Genomic DNA, 9,182 nt, shown 5'->3' on the forward strand with positions numbered 1-9,182 from the left:
CCATCTCACAATAGTGACCAGGAGGCCACAGAAAAACATTATGGCAGCAAGTCAAGCCATACTGCTGCTTCCCCTCCCCAATGCCGGGGCCCTCCAGCAAGAAGATCACCCACTGGCCTCAAGGCCCTGCTCAGCACTCTCTGGTCTCCCTGCCTTTTTGTAGTGCCTGCCAACATTGCCGCTGCTTCAGCCATTTCTGCCACAATCTCCAAGCTGTTTTCCAGTTAGCTAACTGCTTCCTCTCTCCTTCAGCACTTAACTGCTCTTACCAACTACCTCTCCAACTGCCTCTTTGCTCTGCTCCAACCATTCAGCAACCTCCTTCCACCACAGGTTTTCATTGGCTCCAGTCCTAGCCAATCCCCCCAGTACCCTGAGAGCCCTGCCCCCAAAGCCCACTCAAATGGGTGGGGAAGATCTTCCCATTCACTGATTGCCTTTACAGTATGCATGGATCAGTTGGGGCCTGAAGTGAATCTAAGACTGGAAAGGGGAGGAATAGTAAGGGAATATGTGATTCCCTCTGGTACAGGAGTGAACAGGAAACACAATATGAGAAAGTAAGCATAGATTCTCAGTGTCCCACCCCTTTCGTTGCTCCCACCTTGATGCTACTATTAAAAATAGGAAAACTCACCCATTCCCGATGACCTCCAATACGCAATATGTTCAGAATAGCATATTGCCCAACTAGTGGATTAATGTTTATTTTATTTGTTCAAAATCCTATGCATTTCCATAGTTAATTGTTAGTAAGTTAAAAAATTAATAATATATTTGATCTATTATAATGTCTGTCCAACTGACATTAGCAACAACTTGTCTACTTCCTCTAGAAAATTAAAAGGATCAGCCCTATTTGTTTGTTAATTCATTTATTCTTTTTTGTAATAGAATGTTTCTACCTTGGCAAGGCTGGAAAGACAAGATCTACTCACAGTATATAACCCATTGCCAACTGTCAAAGAAGCTATGACCTGTTCTGTTTCTTGCTTAAGTTGGTTCTCCACTCCGTGACAGTCTGTATCCTTCCTCCTTATGAAGCTCCCTTTGAAGAGGTCAGGGAAGCATATATTTAGGTTAGCAGTGCTCAAGATTCCAAAATACTGACCTGCCAGGTCTTGCTGAAATTGATTCATCTCGAGCCTTCTTACAGTCAAAGAGAAAGCAAAGTTTATTAAAGATTTTCTGTAAGGATCAGACTCTCAGGGGGCCTGAGCATTTATGACACTAATGTGAGCAGGCCAGATTGAATCTAAACTGAGCTAGATTGAATCTGAGCACCTTCATGGAGACAAGGTGAATCTTATATACAGAAAGATTGTGGGAGTGATCCCAGGGTAGTCAACTAGTCTGGGCTGACTAGAAGAGGGGTTTAGGGAGAGTCTTGAGGAGGAATATAAGGAGGATCTTAATGAGACTGGGGTAACTAGAGATCAGACTCCAGGAACTAAGAGAACAGGATTTTGCTGGGATCAAAGGTGGGAAGCAGCCTGAGGCAATGAAGAGCTAGACTGGGTTAAGAGTAACCTGGAGATTTGGGCCTACAGTTAATGAAAGTCTTATTACCTCAGGCAAACTCCTCATCAATTGGGAAGATTCAAGGACAATTCAAGGGGACACCCAGAGCCAGTACTCCATCAACCTTATTGATGCTTTATTTAGGGAGGGCACCTGAATTAGCCTTTGTCCCGCTCAGAAATCCTGAGATCAAGAGTTTCTTCAGGACAGCCTCCCCAGTGGTTGGAGCAAAATGTGTGTGCCACCACAACCTCCTAAGAATATTATTTTAACCACACAATAAAATACACTTGTTCTTTTCAAGTCAAAATTAAGTGTGAAATTATTGTTTAAACAATCTCCATTTTATTGACACTTTATTTACTACATTTGGAAGGAAAAGAGAAGTAAACAAATGTACTCCTCATCTCAATTTCATTTTATTTACAGTGAGGATTTTTTAATAACATTCAACATTTACAGGAAAGGGAATATAATAATATGATTTAAGATTCTGTCCAATTTTAACTCTCTCAGTGTTGTTGTCCCTAATCCACAACAAACTCTGTTTCAAAATTCATAGAATTTACTGTTTCACTTTATGCTGTTTGTTTGCCAGTTTTGATTTGTTTTGTTTTGGTATACTGCCTTTTGACATTGTCAACCTGAAAGTTTGGTTAAAGGAGGCAAAAAGGCTAGATGATATGTAAATTCATATTGTTTATTCCATTAAAGCTAGCAGCATAAATATATATATGGATCCAGGTGAAATCTGGTCTCAGATTCAAAGTCGGATATTGGAATCTTTTTTTGTTGGTGACAAAGAAGACGAAAACATACAGCCAGAAGAAGTCGACAAAGTCAAGGAGCACACATAAAAAGCCTCCAATAAAAATATGAGTTGGTCTCAAACCAGGGAAGAGCTCAAAAAGGATATGGAAAAGCAAGAAAAAGAAGTAGAGGAAAAATTGGGAAGAGAAATGAGAGTAATGTGAGAAAACCATGAAAAACAAGTTAATGACCTGCTAAAGGAGGCCCAAAAAATTACTGAACAAAACAACACCTTAAAAATAGACTAACTCAAAAAAAACCTCAAAAAAATAGACTAACTCAAATGGCAAAAGAGTTCCAAAAAGCTAATGAGAAGAATGCCTTGAAAGGCAGAATTAGTCAAATGGAAAAGGAGGTACAAAAGACCACTGAAGAAAATACTACCTTAAAAATTAGATTGGAGCAAGTGGAAGCTAGTGGCTTTATGAGAAATCAAGATATTATAAAACAGAAACAAAGGAATGAAAAAATGGAAGACAATGTGAAATATCTCATTGGAAAACCATTCACCTGGAAAGTAGATACAGGAGAGATAATTTAAAAATTATTGGACTACCTGACAGCCATGATCAAAAAAAGAGCCTAGATATCATCTCTCAAGAAAATATGAAGAAGTACCCCAATATTCTAGAGCCAGAGCATAAAATAGAAATTGGAAGAATCCACTGATCAATTCCTGAAAAAAATGTGAAAAGGAAAACTCCCAATAATATTATTGCCAAATTCCAGAGTTTCCAGGTCAAAGAGAAAATACTGCAAGCAGCCAGATAGAAACATTTTGAGTATTGTGGAAAAATAATCAGGATAACACAAGATCTAGCAGTTTCTACATTAAGGGATCAAAGGTCTTGGAATATGATGTTCCAGAGGTCCATGGAGCTAGGAGTAAAACCAAGAATCACCAACCCAGGAAAACTGAGTATAATGCTCCCAGGCAAAATATAGATTTTCAATAAAGTATAGGATTTTCAAGCTTTCTCAGTGAAAAGAAAATCTGACTTTCAAACACAAGAATCAAGAGAAGAATGAAAAGGCAAACAAAAAAGAGAAATCATGAGAGACTTAACTAACGTTGAACTGTTTTGTTTGCATTTCTACTTGGAAAGATGATGTGTGTCATTCGTGAGACCTCAGTATTAAGGTAGCTGAAGGGAAGATATATAGATATAGATAGAGATAGAGATAGAGATAGAGATATAGATACAGATATAGATATAGATAGGAAGATAGTTACAGATAGATAGATATAGATATATACAGATATAGATACATAGATATCAATAGATAAATAGATATAGATACACAGAGGACACATGGTGAGTTGAATATGAAGAAATTATATCTAAAAATAAAATCAAATTAAGGAATGAGAGAGGAATATATTGAGAAGGGAGGAAGGGAGAGATAGAATGGGTGTAAATCCTCTCACATAAAAGTGGCAATTAAAAGCAGTTCATTGGAAGGGAAAAGGGGGAGTTGGGGGGATGTGTGAATCTTGCTCTCATCAGATTTGACTTGAGGAGGGGAATAACATACACACTCAATTGGGTATCTTACCCCACGGGAAAGAGGGAGGAAGGGGATAAAAAGGTGGGGATTTTTAGAAGGGATGGCAGGTAAGGGGAGGAGGTAATCAAAAGCTAACACTTTCAAAAAAACACAGGGTCAAGGGAGAGAATTGAATAAAAGAGGATAGGATAGGAGGGAGCATAATATAGTTAGTCTTTGAGAACATGAGTATTGTGGAAGTGTTTTACAATATGATACATGGGTGGCCTAGGTTGAATTTCTTCCCTTCTTAGGGAGAGTGGGTGGGGAGGGAAGAGGGAAGAGAATTTGGAACTCAAAGTTTTAAAAGCAGATGCTCAAAAAAGATATACAGGCAATAGGAATGAAAAAGGAAAATAGGAATGAAAATAAAGAATGAAAAAAAAGAGAAGAAAACATGAAACATCTGATAGCAAAAACAGCTGACCTGGAAAATAGGTTCAGGAGAGACAATCTAAGAATTATTGGTTTACCTGAAGGCTATGATGAAAAAAAAGAGCCTGGACAGCATGTTCCTCTCATTCTCTATGAGAGGGACGATCTGAACCCTAGTAGTGTTTTGTGCCTCAGCCCCTAACATTGTCTCATTTTCTCTACACTCCCTTCCCCTGCCACCATGGCAAGGACAAAGCAGGCAGTCAGGCTCAGTCTGGGCTGAGTTGGACTCCCGTTGCTCCTAGCCACATTAATATAAAAGTTCTCATCTGAGTCAGTAGATTCTTGAGCAGCAGTTTGTTCTCCTACTATCTGAGATTCCCCTTCTTGCCAATGGGGTAGGAGTGCCCACATCTCATTCATTTAATCTCAATCTTTCATATACTAGCGGGTAGGCTGATAAGACTATCCGGCTTTTGCCTAGATAGTGATGCCCTGACTGAATTTCAGCCTCTTGTAAACACCTTTCCAAATCCCTAGGATCTCCTCTCTTTAGCCTTGGTTCCCAGTTTTCACAGGGTCCAGCTCTGTTAGCCAATTCCTTTGCTAGGGAGGAATAAAATGGATCTTCCCACCCTGGGATATTCTTCTCTTCCTCTGAAGTTCTTCTGCTTCTAAATAGAGATCTTATACCTAGTGATCCCATCCACGTCGCCGCCAGATAGAGTATGAAGGCACAATTTATGATTTCAAAGAGAATCATATATATGTCTGAACGGTTCAGAACCACCGGATATAAGGAATTCTCTAAGTACAAGGCAGAAGAATTAAAGCATTTACTCAAGCTCCAAAATAACAGACCCACGAGCCAGTGTCCCCATTTTGATATTTCGATCAAAAGCTTCCAGGCCTAATAAGTCAGCCTCACAAGAGTAACCAGGAGGCCACGGAGCAGCATGATGGTATTAAACAAGATCACATACATGCTTCCCCTCTCCGGTAAGAAGATTACCCACTGGCCTCAAGTCCTTGCTCAGCACTCCTCGGTCCACACTCGGGTCGGCTCTGCTACCAGCAGCTCCTGCTTCAGCTTTATCTTCAGCTTCCCCTGTAGCTTTCTCTGGCTCCAACAGAAAAAGATCTTCAAGCTGTCTTCTCTCCTCTTATAGAGTTTTTGGCATCATCAAGCATCATCTGAATGACCAGAGCCTAGGCTCTGGTGATTGGTTCTTGAGTTGGCCCCTCCCCCCAGGACCCTGGGATGCCTATATCTACATAGATTAGGTTAACACCCAATAGGGCATGGCTCTGGAGTTAACACCTCCCCTTAGCCAGCCCCACCTTGGGCCCCACCCCAGTCACCAATCCACACCCACATAGGTTCCACACCTAATAGGGCTTTGGGCCTGGGGCCCAGCACCCAGCAAGGCTCAATGAAATACACTGAGTTACTCAAAGAAAACAAAGTCCATTTTGCTTACCAACATACAGGTCAAGGAGAAAATACTAAAAGCAGCTAGAAAGAAACAATTCAAATATCATGTAACTGCAGTAAGGATCACAAAGGATCTTTTGGCTTCTACCCTACATGACAGGAGAAACTGGAATATGATATTCCTGAAAGGCAAAGGAGTTTGGACTACAACTGAGGATCAAGTACACAGCAAAACTGAGCATAATTTTTCAGGCAAGGAGACAGACATTAAATGAAATAAGGGAAATCAAGACCTTCCTGATGTAAAGGCCAGAGCTCAATGGAAAATTTGATCTACCTCCTCATCCACTTCTGCAGTAGAGGAAGGTAGGAGTCTCAGCTTCCATCCATCTGAAGGGTCAAACTCCTCACCCAGAAACCCCAACTTCTTGCCCAGTTCTGCAGCAGAGGAAGGTGAGGAAGACTATATTCTACTAATTATCCCAAAGAAGCAACTTCTAGTGAAGTCGGGACAGTTGGTTGGAAATACGATCTTTTATAAAGGGGTTGATCGTGATGTTCCTTTGGACCAGGGGAAGGACTGTGCCCCCCCTTCACCCCCATATAATTCTGGGGCCCCCCAGTCTTCTCCTCTGGCCTCTCCATCACCACTGCTGTCCTCCCTGGATATGGCCCAGTTGAATCCTGCCCCCCACCTCTATCACCACAGTGGCAGGTTTCCTGTAAGAAATCTCCCCAACCTTTTGGCTGGAGGTCCAGCCTGTGTAGTCATTGCAAACAGCAGGGCCACTGGAATAAGGAGTGTCCAAGAAAGCCATGGTGTTTTCATGGTAATGAAGTGGGCCACATCCAGCAAAAGTGCTCCCATAAAGCCTCCTCCAGCCAAGCTGAAAAACCTGGAAATTAAATGCCTGGCAGGTGCTAAACTCTACAGCTTCCCAGCACCCCCAGTCCACTACCAGGCTCTGCAATTATGAGGAGAGAAGCCTCCATGATCGGTATGTCATCTAAAATTTTCTCACAATGTGGGAAATTCTCCTATATTGTAATTTTGGAGTTCAATAATAGTACAAACAAAAGCAATCTTTAATCTGAATTTGTGAAGACTTGTGTAAATTTAGTTAAGTTACCTTCTTAGCCTTCTAAAGGTCATGGCTAAAACAATTTGGCCACTACTTACAAACTTCTCATAGATTGCAAAATTTGAGAAGCTAATATAACAAAGGTTTAGGGACAAATGGGGATTGCCCCTGGGGGCTTATCCATTCTCTTGTCCCAAGAATGATGTTTTGGTTTAGTGTGTAGAGGATTTATGTATGTTTGAGAAAGTATTTGATGGTATGACCCCCTGGACCTGGCACCAGCGAAGTTCCAGGCACTTGCTATAGACCCAACTCCTTAAAGGAAGGACCTTCTGAGGTAGGGACAGCTCTATGCCCATTTCCAGCAGGAAGCAGTTCGAAAAACTAAGATCTTCGTCCCTTACCCCAAATGATTTTGGATAATATCCAGTTAAGTGGGAAATGACAACGGGGTATTGGAGTGCCAGGTATCAGAATGCCAGTTCAGTAACAATGGGGTATTGGAGCGTGGAGTGCCAGATATTAGAATGCCAGTTCTAATTTTGCAAAAATTGGTCAATAACTAAATTAAGGCCTACTAAAACTTCCAGTGAATTGTGAATTTTTAAATTTTTCATTCCTGGGATCCTTGCCAATTCTTTTTATTTTGTAAAATTGCAAAACTGTCTGTACAGACAAGGTCATCATCCCAAAAACAAACAAAAAGATTAAGTCGTGTAAATTTTAGACAATGAACTTAGATAAAAGATTCTAATGATTGGATTTTGATTGAGACATTTTCAAATTTTTTAAAAAAAGATGGCTAATGAAATCCCTTAATGCTTATTAAAAAGCAACTGTATCTGGCTTGATTACCGAAACTTGCTATTTAAGGTGAAATGCACCTGGGACCATGACTAGTTCAGCTTTGAGTTTAAATATGGGTACAGTTGTCTTCCTTAAAGAAATATCCAAGAAAAATTCCACAAACTACTCAGAAGGAATATAGTCCTATACTGTCAACAGGTGGAGGTCTACATTTGGGAATTGGCTGAGGGGACAATCTTAGTCTCAAACTATGGTGGGATGCCCCTGACTCAGTTTCCCCTTGTATTCCTCTTCTGGAAAAGAAAATTTCCTACCTGCCTATTTCTGAGTCTGGCCACAAGGACAGGTAGCAAACGTTTCTATAGGGCCTACAGCATATGCAATCTCAGCTCCATAAATCAGTCTGAGAGGCCCTGCCTGTCCCGAGGCTGAGCCACTCCATCACTTACTGACTGGGAATTCCATTCTGAATTGGAAACACACGGCCTCTGGTCTTGAACCCAAGTGGAAAGGCACTTACACTGTCATCCTGACCACCCCATCTGCAGGGAAAGTTGACTCCATTCCAGCCTGGCTACACCACAACCGAGTGAAAGCTGCTCCATCCCTGGAATGGAAAGCAGAGACTTTCTAACTCATTCCATATTTATTTATTTTCGAGTCTATGTATCCATCTTCACAAAGGGGACTACCCTCCTTTGATCTGTCAATGTGGTGATCTATCCATCCCAACAAAGGACACCCCACATATCTTGAGTCAATGGTTTGACTCTTTCCTGAAAAGAAGTGGGGAATGTTACAACCAAACTGAAGCCCACCATGAAGCCCACCATTAGAAGCCCACCATTAATCCCTTTTATGTTCTTGTCTTTGTCTCTGCCCTACACCCTGAAATGTCTTGAAATTGCTTAAGGCATAATTCTGGGTCTTTCCCAAGGCTAGTCCCGTGACCCCCACTTCCTCATGATTCAGCATTCTGTATATTCTCACTATGTCAGCATTATGTGAAAGGATTAGTTGCTAGGGTAAGGTATGGGTTTATTTTTGGGAGGAGCCCCCTGGTTACCAAGTAGCCCCACACCCTGGGTTACAGTGCAGCTATTCTCCTGACCAAACTAGGTTCTCCCCCACTCAGACCAAAGATCAAGTAGGGGTTACTTTCTGGGAAATTCCACCTGGTACCATCCACCTATTCTAAGAAACGGACCACCCTGTGTCACCGGACGGTCCTGCCCCTGAGGGCCACCCATTCTAAGAAGCAGACCACCCTGAGTCACAGGATGGTTGCACCTCTGAATCTAACCATATTCCCAAATTAGCTCTGAACTTATAAGCCCAACCAATGGCTGATCTTTGCTTCTGTACGTCATTGCTTCCGCTAGCGACCCTCCCTAACTGTGTCATTGTGGATTTTGCCTTTATAAGCCTGTTAGTCCCTCAATTTGGGACTGCCTGATTTGAGTGTACTTTGGGTACATACTCCAGGTGGTCATGCACTTGGCTGATAAATCCACACCCTAAATTTACCTTGAACCCAGGTCTCATCTCACTCTTATTTTCTACACAACAACATCTGAACAGCAAAACTCACCAAAGGTACGTGA

The sequence above is a fragment of the Trichosurus vulpecula genome, chromosome 4, assembly GCF_011100635.1.
Source record: "Trichosurus vulpecula isolate mTriVul1 chromosome 4, mTriVul1.pri, whole genome shotgun sequence".
NCBI classification, from domain to species: domain Eukaryota; kingdom Metazoa; phylum Chordata; class Mammalia; order Diprotodontia; family Phalangeridae; genus Trichosurus; species Trichosurus vulpecula.